The sequence below is a fragment of the Acomys minous genome, assembly GCF_964271855.1.
Source record: "Acomys minous genome assembly, chromosome: 12".
Taxonomy (NCBI): domain Eukaryota; kingdom Metazoa; phylum Chordata; class Mammalia; order Rodentia; family Muridae; genus Acomys; species Acomys minous.
In genome coordinates, this window is record NC_140493.1 from 21,250,593 (window position 1) to 21,262,963 (window position 12,371).

General features: G+C 43.1%; 1 protein-coding gene across 3 annotated transcripts in view; it reads left to right on the forward strand.

Moving 5' to 3' along the window:
* MRTFA (myocardin related transcription factor A) overlaps nucleotides 1–12,371 on the forward strand; it is a 103,103-nt gene that overhangs the window by 13,933 nt on the left and 76,799 nt on the right. The gene's annotated exons all lie outside the window — the stretch shown is intronic.

Below are 12,371 nucleotides of genomic sequence, written 5' to 3' on the forward strand. Positions count from 1 at the left end.
CCAATTCAAAGCTTCTCTTAAAACATTTAAAAATTCCAGATAGTTTTTTTTTTAAATGTTCTTTTACTTTTGGTGTTTTTAAAACTTGTAAGTCAGATATCTAAAAATAGAGAATGTTCTTTTCTTATTTTTAGACTTCTACTAAAATGTAGTCTGTGTTCTGAAAGATTCATACAAGTGGCATTTGCACCCCCTACCCCATCCCCTGGCCCCATGCAGAGGAGAATGCGACTCCTTGGTGGGGCTGATGCTGCCTCTGGCGTGATGGTCTCCTTTCCTCCTTGGGGAGCACTCAAGGTAGTGTGTTGTCAGGCCCAGGTACAAAGCAGCTGAAGACTATAGATTGCGCCTGTGGACAGGAAGGGCCAGGGAAGAAAGATCCACTATTTTCCATTCTCTTCTTTCTGCTTTACAAACAGTCATAATGAGTCGTTTACCAGATGAATTTTCTGTTCTTGTACGCTATGCATTTCAGGTCGCCTTTCCTTTCCCTCCCACAGATCTCTGGAGCTTTGTGTTCTAAACAAATAGTGTGCTTATCTGAGTGTTTCCCATCTGTCTCTAATGTGGTATCTCAGTAGCTCCCACTTAAATGGACTCCATTTTTCCATCTGTATTCCAGTTTCCTTCCATGTGTGGGCAAGGGTGTATTTTACTTTAAGGGGCAAATTTTAATATTTGAACACTTTTTTTTTAAATCACTCATTACTTGTAGGTATCTCAGACAATAACATTTCACAGTCAGGTTAAAGGCTTCTTCCTCTAAGATAATTTCAGTGTCCCTAGCCCTCAAGGGAGAAAAAGGACCATTCTTTGCAGTTTCTTGTCTCAGAGTAGGTTTTCCTACAGCATATGTTGGGCAGGGCTGGTCACCCATCTGTCAGACCAGCCACTTCATAAAACTTTCACAGGACAGCAGTGTGTAAGACAAGTGTGGGTGAAACTGACAATGCTGTTGGTACAGGTAGGACCAAAGGTCGGCCAAGAAGGCGATAGGCGTGTGTTCATAAAAGCAGAGAGACTGGGCTTAGGGACGACCTTCCCGTCACTTAAGTTAGGAAGATGTTCAAAAGCACTTAATATTAGCCACTGTAGATGGGTTTGTAAAACGTCACTGTTGAGCAGCCATTGTGATAGGAAATGAAAAGAATCTGCTATGAAATATCAATAAACAGTGATTCTTGTTAAAAGTCAAGCACTGTGTTAAACTGTACCTTCATGAGTATATATGCTTCCTAGGAGAAATGCTTTCCATATCATAAAATTACTAAACCTTCAGGCAGAATCAAAGATGCAAAATTTTAAGGTTCAGGGTACACTGCGGTTAGCAACAGTTTCCACTCAGCATTTGGAGCTTGGAGGCTTTGGCAGGCCATCCTTGAGTGTCGGTGACGGTTTACATCCTCCATATGCCAGAGGTCTCAATGCTGTTTGGATCCAGTTGGGTGCTGCCTGTCTGTGGAACCTGTCTCAGTCAGATCACCTTCCTGTTGTGCCTGTGGTGCCACTTTCGCAGTGCACACCAGCTCTCACCTACACTTGGCTTTGTGATGAGGTCATTAGCTTCTTTGAAAAAAGGTTTATTTTTCATTATGGTTATGTGTGTCAGTGTGTGGATATGTCTGTGTGAGTGCAGGTGCACAGAGGCCGGAGGCAGGAGCTGGGGTTACAGGCAGTTGTGTGCCTCCCGACATCTCTCAGCAGCCTCCACTAACTAGCTTCTTATGAGCAAACTGCTCACCTGTGTGTGGACTCCTGTGGTGCCACACAATAGACACTGATTTATTTTTTGAAGAATGATGGAATTTTGCTTCACCTAGTTTGCCTTATTAATAAGAATAAGCTTATTTTAAGCCTAATCTTTAGGATTTTTTATAAAGGTATTTTGTAATCTCTTCTCCCATAAATAAAAGATTCCAGTGACCATCATCCTTTGTGCTAGCCAGTCATTATCCAAAGTTTCATGGCTTTCAGAGTTGACGTTTCTTTTGCCTCTCTGACTTTGTTGCTTGCCCTGTCTATGATAATGTGTGTTTTATATAGATCTTAGTGTTCCAGTTAAGCCATGACTAGAATTCATGTCACCGCCGTAGGAATCTGTCTGGCTTGTTACAATTAGAGAGTGATTTGAAATGGATGTCGTAGAATTTCTGAAGCCAGCCCTAAGGGCCTCCCAGTGTTGACCGTGCCTTTCAGAATGCAGGTGTGCTAGGGCTCAGGCCTGGCAGAGGGTGTGTGTGCCCAAGCAGGCGGCCCTCTGCCTTTTTACAGCCAGTGCCAGTCCTTCAGCTCATTCCTCCAGAGCAGTGAGCCAGACCGGTGTGGCAGAGTGGAGTGAGATGGCTCTCGGGTCTGCCTGGGTCCATGGTATGTGTCTAAGGAGTCAGTTGACTCCTCTCTCCCCTCTTGCTTGTGCACATATGTATTTCCCCACCCCCTCACGCCTCACACTTGTCCATGCATAGGGTATCTTTGGTCACTGTGTCTGCTTCAGGAAAAGAGGATGCCAAAAGACCAGGAGACTGAATAGAAGAGACCTTGTGTTTCCACACAGCAATTGGGGTTTCATTTGAGCTTATTCTGGGACTATGCCGTAAATGCAAAGGGATATATAGGTATGCATAAGGTATGTAAACTTTGACCCACATCCATGAGTCCTACTACTCAACCTAAGAAGCAGAGTGCAGCTGTGTAAGTGCACTCTTTGCTTGAGCCACAGAGAGACATTTGTCCTCAATGGTATTCTTTTTGGATCTTTTATGTTTTACACTATTTGCACATTGTCTATTCGAGAAGCTTATTAATAAAAAAAGTTTCCTCTCTGTTAGTTAACTTCCTTGTCATTTGCTATCTTTATACTTAATTCCTCTTTTTTTTTTTTTTTGAGGCAAGGTTTCCCTGTGTAGCCTTGGTTGTCCTAGACTCCCTTTGTAGACCAGCCTCACCTCGAACTCACAGCAATCCTCCTGCCTCTGCCTCCTGAGTGCTGGGATTAAAGGCCTGCGCCACCACTCCCGGCTATACTTAATTCCTAAATAATTCTTTGACTTTTGTCCCTGTACTCTTTGTTTCAAAACAGAATGTGCAAAATAGGGGAATGGCAAACCGGGGAGGACTGGCAAGGCACGAGGGACAAGCGAGGCAGATTAAGTCCTGCCCATCGTGGTGGCATGTGACTCTCTAAGGGCCCCATCCTCACCTCCCGCCACTCACAAGTGTAGGGAGAAGATCAAAAACCTCAGAACCTTCCACCTATGTCACCAACTTTTAGGTCTCTGAGAGCTCTAAACATTGCAGCTTTGAAACACCCTGGTTTCTTTTTAAGGAATTGTAGAGCTTGAGGGAAATCTTAGGTGTTTTCTTGTCCTCTTAGGTATTTTCTTGTCCTCTTTTTCTTTTGAAAAGAGGAAATTGGCCTTTGAGGTTGATTTATTTCCTGAAATCATGTAATTAACGTGTGGCAGAGGTGAGAGGAGAACTTGTGTCCTCGCTCTCTTGCCAGTGTTTTTTTTTTTTTTTGCCTCAGGATATTTAGAAGGAAACACCAGAGATCTCTAGTGTTTGAGGTTAGCTGTAAGCCCCCCACCCCAGAGCTGGTGCCTCTCCTTAGGTTAACAGAGAAGGTAAAAACAGGGCGTGGTGGCACAGGCACATACCAGCACTGGAGGGCCAGAAACAGATGGGTCTTTGGAAGTTTGGGCTAGCCTGAGATAGTGAATCCAGGACATCCTGGTAGAGATCCTCTCTAAAGAGAGGAAAGGAAGGAAGGAGGGAGGCAAGGGGCGACAGAAGAGATAAAAACCTGATGTCGGGGTATCTGCTTCCTGCTCCTAGGAAGTAAAGTTACAGTGCTACAGACCTGCTATTCTCCGCCCTCCTTCATCTTGCTGTGTCTTCTCTGGCCTGGGCGGTGATGTCATAAGACAGGTAGCAGACAGACAGCTGTTGTCCTCAGTGCTCCGCTTACCTTTACCTCCCTCTGACTCACTGATTTATCTGGGCCTTGCCTGAGTTAAGACTCCAGTGAAGGAATGTGACTCTTCTTTCACTTCTCTTTTTCTCCCTCCTTCTGTTTCTCTTTGGATGAAGACTCCCAGACACAAGCTTAGCCTCATTAAAACAGTGCCAAATTGAACAAGATGAGGCTCACACAGTCTTACTTTTTTAGAGCCTCACTTTTATGATTACACATGCATTATTTTTAAAACTTTCTTTTTAATAACAAGGAAAAATATTCAACACCCTGTGCTACCACTAACACTCAAAACTTAACTTTCTTTGCCTTGCACTTTTTAAGCTAAGGGACAGTGTTGGGCTGAACTCATGGTGTCTGGGGCCTGCTTAATGTCATGCAAGGTCACTAAGTATGTGGTAGCAGACTGAGCACAGAAGGGCTATACAAGGGCACATTAAACTGGTGAAAAGAGATGCAGTAGTGAAATGTGTACTGCCGTGTATTATTTAATCACCATGACTCTGCTTCAGGTTATGGAGGAAACTCAAAACTCAGAAGTATTAAGACATAGTAAGAGATGGAGTGGAGTGCATCTCTGTGTCCCAGGGGCTTAAATAGCTATAATCCCACCATTTGGGAGGCTGAGCGGAGGAGGCGTCTCAAATTCAGATCTAGCCTGGGCTACATAGTTCCAGGTTAGCCTGAGCTACAGTGTAAGACCTTATCACAAAAAAAAACAAAACAAACAAACAAAAAAAAAACAGTGTGGGCAAGATGGTGTAGTAGGTAAGGGAACCAGCCCTCAAGGCTGCTGACTGGAGCTTGCTCTCTGGGACCCACATGTTGGAAGGAGAGAACTGACTCCACAAATTGTCCCTTGTCCTTTACGTGCATGTGATTGGACTAAAATAAAAAATGTGATTTAAAAACTCCACCAAGCCAGGCCAGGTGGTGCACTCCTGTAATCCCAGCACTCAGGAGGCAGAGGCAGGTGGATCTCTGTGAGTTTCGAGACCAGCCTGGCCTACAAAGTGAGTCCAGGATGGCAAAGGCTACACAGAGAAACCCTGTATTGAAAAACAAACCAGGGCTGGAGAGATGGCTCAGAGGTTAAGAGCGCTGCCTGCTCTTCCAAAGATCCTGAGTTCAATTCCCAGCAATCACATGGTGGTTCACAACCATCTATCATGAGATCTGGTATAAATAATAAATAATAAATAAATAAAATCTTAAAAAAAAAAAAAAGAAAGAAAAACCAACCAACCAACCAACCAACAAAACAAACCTCAACTAAAGCCAAGTAGTTTAGAGCTTTATTTACTTTCACGATCCATTTATAGTTAAAGTCAAATGACTTTAATGTACGAGTCAGGTTCCTCTCAGAACCTGCTAGTAGCTCTGTCCGCATGCTGCTGAAGAGACCCCCAGGACTCCGGCCGCGTCTCTCCTCTCTCCTCTGCTCATTTTGCACAAACATCCTGGCTCGTTGGCTGTCCCTGATGTCGAGTGGGACACTTCCTCGCTTGCTTCCTGGCTTCCTCCACTGCAGGTCTTTATGTAAGCATCAGTTTCTCTGTTAGCCCTTCTCTAGCCAGGAATTGTAAAGTCCTGCATCATTTTCTTCACACCATTTATCATTTGATAGAATCATGACTTTCTTTTAAATGAGTTTTTTGATGTGGCTGTCTCTCAGAATGTGTCACTGAATGGGGGATTGGTCCCCAACCCCTTTCTCTGTGTATGTGACTCTTCGATATAGTTAGCATATGATAATTCTTTAATAAATGATCACTAAAAATTGCAGTGTAGCTGGGTGTGGTGGCGCACGCCTTTAATCCCAACGCTCGGGAGGCAGAGGCAGGCGGATCGCTGTGAGTTCAAGGTCCAGGATACAAAGCAAGTCCAGGATAGCCAAGTGTATTTTAGACAAGTATGTTCCTCAGAACATGGCTTTTTGTAGATGAGAGGTGCCTTAAAAAATATTAATATTTTAGTTGGTGTACAGAGTCATTGGTTTCATTATCACATTTTCATACAATATCAAATACCTACTTTACTTACACTTGCCCCCACCACGACCACCATGACATGCCTCTGGGCTCCTCCCTCCCTCCAGATAGTTTCACTTCTGCTTTCATGTCATATATGTCCATATATATGTTAAATCTAGATTGTGCATGTAGAGGAAACATGATTATCTCTCTTTGTACCTTGCTTTTCCCCTCCCCTTGGAACCTTTTATTGGTGTCCTCTCATACCATGTACATACATATAAGTCTAGATTATGCATATGAGAGAAACTGAGAGGGGCTTTTGTTTGGTTGTTTTCTTTTGTTTTGCAGTCTGGGGCTATTTTACTTAGCATGGTGTTATCCTGTTATATCTGTTTACCTGGCAATGACATAATTCTGTTTTTCTATGTATGTGCTTACACATGCGTGCATGCATGTCTGTGTGTATGTGATATTTGTTTATATGTATAGTGGCAAATGTGGTAGTAGGGTGTCTTCCTTTCTCGCTTTCCACCTTGGTATTTCTTGCAATAAGATCTCTCTCTAAATATGCAGCTCACCCTCTCATTTAGCTATACCAGCTGGCCAGAGATGCTCCTGTGTCTGCCTCCCCATCGCTGGGATTATAGTCACACATCACCATGCCCACCTTTGTATGTGGGTTGGGTTTCTAAAGGTGCGTTCTTGCTTGGCAAACATTTTATCAGCTGAGCCTCCTCAGACCAGTTTGGTTGCCCTTTATAGCCGAGTGAAATGCCTTTGTTTTGTATATAAATGCAACCACATGTTTCTGTGTAATCATTTGTTGACGGGCGTCCGGGCTGGTATCTTATCTTGGCTCTTGTGAATGTCAGAGCATGCCTGCGAATCATCCATCGTCTATTAGGCCTCAGCTGAGACTACAAAGTGGTGTAGTTAGTGGCTTTCAGGATGTAGTTGAGGACCCTTAAATGTCCTGAGCGCTTTCAAAGGGTACAAGATCAAAATGTTTACATTAATTTTAAAAGCTTGTTTACCCTTAAAAAAAAAAAAGCTGTTGTATTCTCATGAGTGTAGTACATTTTCCAAAAACTACATGATGGAGTTTATTAACAACCAAATGCAGAATTAGATGTGAAAAGTTAAGAGTGTTTTCTGTTTTACATTTTAGCAAGATGAAATAGTGATAGATGAAACCCACGTAACACAAGCTCTTTGAAGTCGTCAATAACTAGAAAAAGAAGAAAGAATCTTACCCCAGAAAGCTGTGAGAAGTGCAAGAAGAAAGCAGAGGCTGGAGCTGTGCTGTGCTGGCCTTTCCAGTGTGCAGCCCTGGGCTCAGTGTTCAGTCCCCAGCACTGAAAAGAGAGATTTCTGACTCTGCTGCCTTTGAGCTAGTGGCAGTAGGCATCCTGTGACTTCTGTTCCTGTCATCTCTTCCATAAACTAATAATGCCACAAATACTCATCGCAGGCTTGTCACCGTTCCTAACACATAAACAATGCCATGTTTGAAAATAATTATGGTAGTTGGTTATTGCTTGGGGGATCTTAAATTCTGTTTAATGTATATAAGTTTTAATTCTTGGCCTGGAGAGATGACTTGGCAGTTAACGGTACTTGCTGTAACCTGAGTTCAATACATAGGCCTCACATGAAGGTGGGAACTGACTCTACAAGCTGTCCTCTGACCTTCACATGCATGCAGTGATGCACATGCTTGCACATATCTCTCTCTCTCTCTCTCTCACACACACACACACACACAAATATAATTTTTAAATGTTTCTTACTGGGTTTCTGACAATTTACTACAGCTCTCTTGTATTTGTCAACTCATACATTTTTTAAAATGTTTTTTTTTTCATTAGCCTTAAAATACTTTTAAGAAATTGTCTTAAGGAAATTAAGATAGGAAAATACTTTTTTTGTTTATTTGTTTTAACAAGTATAGAAAAAATGTTTTCTATCTAATCTAGAATAGGGGCTGGAGAAGTGGTTAGCTGGTAGAATGCTTGCCTGTCATGGAAGAAACCTGGGTTCAGCCCCAGCACTGCGGGGAGAGGGGTGTGTGCCTCTAATTCAGACTGGTGGAGGCGGGTGGAAGGATCACAAGTTCAGGGTCGGCTTCTGCGACAGCAGAGCGAGATACAACGACAAGGGAGGCAGGAGGGCAAGTTAGAATTCACAAGAACACTGACAGGTCTTCCAGGAAGTAGGGCTTGACTAGAGATTTTCTCTTTTGGGTCTTTGTGTTTCCCTGTAACTTTCTGATTTCTTTGGTGACCATTTCTGTTTAAATAAATCCCATATAAACGTTTGTGTCTATGTCCATGCATAGTTAGGCTAACAGCGGAGGAAGTGGCTGGAAAGCACTGTGTCTTGGGTTGGGAGCCAGAGCTGTGGGTTTAGGATGAGTGAAGTCCGAGTGCTGCTCTGAGCAAACAGTGCATGATAAGGGGCATGCCATCTCAGACGCTGTGTTCCCACTGACTTGTTTGTATAAATCCCTTTTACATTTTGCCTTTGTTTCTATTTTGTAAGATTTATTGAAATTTATCTCTGCAGTGTTTGTGTTAGGCTGCGCTCTTGGCAGAGCTGTGGCTATTTCCTCTGCACACTAACCTACTCTCGTTTGACTGGACCTTTTAGAGGGTTTTGTAAACTGAAAATACACCGAGTTATAGTGTTAAATTCTGATCAGTAATCATAACGCAGCTTCTTTTAAGCATAAAATGATGGCACTAGTATAATATGCTTTCATTATTAAAAGTGAACTTCCAAAGTAGGTGGTGTTTTTTGAAAATCTTTTTCCCCGTCTCATGTAGCCTCAGATGGCCTTGAGTTTCTGTCTTCATGTTTCTACCTGCTGAGTGCTGGGCTATGTATGTGCACCATGCCCAGGTCTGCAGTTCTGGGGGCCAAACACAGAGAAGCACCCTGCCAGCTAAGCCACATCTCCCCTGCCTCTACGTGTGAAAATCTTAATCCAAGTGCTTGTTGCCAGAGAGCGGTTCTCAGATTGTTTACCTGTACTTTTGTACAGACTCATGAGGACAAAACAAAGAATTAAAATGTTAATGTGACATAAGTTTGCTTTTTTAAAAAAATGTTAAGTAAGTTAACTAACTTTCTTTTCTCCCTTTTTTTTGGGGGGGTATGAAAGGGGGGTGGCACACATGGCCTCATGTAGCCCAGGCTGGCCTTGAACTCACTGTGGTAAAAGAGGATGACCTTGGACTTCTGATCTTCCTCCCTCAACTTCTTGAATGCTGGAATTATAGTTACTTGTCACACATCCAACTATAAAGAATTCCCAAAACTCAGTAAAGAGTGGGTAACATCTGGATATGACACTTCAGTATATGTGATGCTGGGCAGTTAGGGGCAGGGGCAGCAGATCTTTGTGTCTCCATGTTCCTGGTGAGACTGCCCCCAACCCACACACAAAGATGCTAACATAGAAATGCAAATGAAAGCCACAAAGCGAAGCCAGTACACACCTACTAGAATAGTTAAAATGGAAAAGGCTGTTAATTACGAGTGTGTGTGAAAATGGGAAGCAACGGGAAGCCACAGTATGGAATGTAAAATGGCTCGTAATGACCTGGGAAGGCAATTCAGTACAAAGTCGAATATATTTAGTATATTATCCAGCAATCCAATTTTTAGATCTTTGCACACGAGAACTGAAAACATAACATTTGTACTGAAGGCTCATAACAATTTATTTTCTAATGACTCCAAACTGGAAACCATGTAAATGGCTGTTGGCAGATAAATAACAATACTAAAATATAAACTAGAATACTATCAAGTTTTAAATAAAAATGAACAAGTTACCAATTCATAGGCCACCAACATGTCAGTGTTCTATGAATTTCATAAACACTGTATAAAGTGTAAGAACTAGATTTTGTGTGTGTGTGTGGTTTTTCAAGGGCTTCTCTGTGTAGCCCTGGCTGTCCTGGATTCGCTTTGTAGATCAGGCTGGCCTTAAACTCACAGAGATCCACCTGCCTCTGCTTCCCGAGTGCTGGGATGCACCACCACGCCCGGCTGTAAGAACCAGATCCAACTAAGTGCACACACACAGTTCATATGACATTCTTAGAAATGGGGGTTGGGGTGGGTGGTCTGGAGAGACAAATCTTTCAGAGGACCCAGTTTTTATAACAAAAATTCATAACTACCCATAATTCCATTTCCTGGGAATCCATTGCCTTTGGCTTCTCTAGGTACCTGCACACATGTGCAGATCCACATGCAGACATACAAATACACACACGTTAAAATAAATCTTTTTTGTTTTGTTTTGTTTTGTTTTGTTTTTGTTTTTCGAGACAGGGTCTCTCTGTGTTAGCCTTGGCTGTCCTAGACTCACTTTGTAGACAAGGCTGGCCTCGAACTCACAGCGATCTGCCAGCCTCTGCCTCCCGAGTGCTGGGATTAAAGGCGTGCGCCACCACGCCTGGCGCTTAAAATAAATCTTTTTAGTTAAAAATTCTTATATAAATGGGGGTTTGGAATATTGCTTCATGCTTTAAAAAAAATGAGTGATGTATGAGAAAACTGTTCCTATTGATAACTCCCAAGACAGTTGTATGGCATGAAAAAAGTTACACTTTGTATAATATTTATATAAACTTTGTTTGGTTTTGCCGCTGTTGTTGTTGAAAGACCAGCCTTGAACTCCCAGAGATCTGCCTGCCTCCATCTCCCATGACGGGATTAGAGCCTACACCACCGGGCATGACACAGTGTGGCAAAGTTTAGGACTATGGAGAGACTGTGGCTGGCTGAGTCTGAGGATGGTGAGGGTATAATTCTGCCGTCTGTAGGAGGCCGAGCAGCCAAAGAGGTAGGCATTGTCCCGACTCTCACTCCCACTGGTTGCAGTACTGTACGGTGGCTCTGTCACATGTGATTAATAAGAGAAGCCGGTGACGGATTCGTGGATCTATAATTAGCTCAAAATAAAAAGTTTAGTTTAAAAAATGCAGACAGTTTGGCAGATTTTCAAAAATTAAAACATAGCCCATATGACCTAGCATTTCTACTTTTAGCCCAAGAAAGTCAAAACATTGTCTATAAGGAAACGTGTATACGAGTATTCCCTGTAGGGCTGGCAGGACGGCTCCTGGGTGAGGGCGCTGGTGATAAGCCTCGTGTTCTGAGTTTGATCCCTGCAGCCCACGTGCTGGGAGGAGAGAACTGACTCTCACAAGTTGTTCTTTGACCTCCACACATGCACCGTATACTCATGTACTCAAACCCACACAAATAAACAAACAATGTTTAAGAAAAGTTCTTGGCAGCATCATTCACTTAGCTAAAAGTGGAAACAACCCAACTGACCATCATGGTAAAAAAGATTAAAGTGTGGCGCACGCCTTTAATCCCAGCACTCGGGAGGCAGAGGCAGGCGGATTCCTGTGAGTTCGAGGCCAGCCTGGTCTACACAGCGAGTCCAGGACAGCCAGGGCTACACAGAGAAACCCTGTCTCGAAAAAAAACAAAAAACAAAAAATTTTAAGTGTGATATGACCGAATCGTACACTATTAGTCAGCCATGAAAAGGAATGAAATACTGACATTTGTACAAAGTCAGTGAACCTTAGTGTTACTATGCCAGATCTGGAGATGGCTCAGCTGTTAAGAACGCTTGCTGCTCTTGCAGAGGACCCCGGTTCGAATCCCAGAACTCATGCAGCAGCTCCCAACTGTCTTTAACTCCCAGTTTCAGCTCTGTTGTCTAACTTCCAGGGACACACACGCTCTTGATGCACAGACATACATGCAAGCAGATCACTCTTACACATGAAATAAAGGAGATAAATCTTAAGAGCGAAAAGATAGTGTGCCAAGTAAAGAAGATACGTACAAAAGGAGTTGTGGCTGTGTCTATGTGGAATGTCCAGAACGCAAGCCTGTTCTGCGCAAGAGACAGACAGCTGGTTGCCAAGGCCCCAGAGGGGCGAGGCTGGTAGACGGAGTAACTGTTGGCAAGGCAGTGACGGTGCATCGAGGTTATATGGCACACGTGGTTGTGAAGCCTGTTGAATGGTGTGGAGTGTGAGTTACCTTGGCTTTACATTCTGTAACAGCTGGTTTGCGTCTGCATGTGACTTTAGCCCTAGCTACTTGGGAGGCTGCAGCAGATGACTAGGAGCAGTGTGGCCAAAATAGTGAGACTCATCTCAAAAGAAAAAAGAAAAAGTGCATGTTTTGGGTAACAAAGAGAAGTGGAAGGAGAAGTTTCTCAGGGCCCGATGAAACAAAACATGCTACAACGTGTTGGCACGCTGTGTACATGTCCACAAGGCCTGAGCTGTAGAGTGGGTGGGTTTATCTAACGTTCAATAAAGCTGATTTTTAAAACGTATAAAACTATGTATCGTTGTAAGTTTAAAATGTGTTTTAGG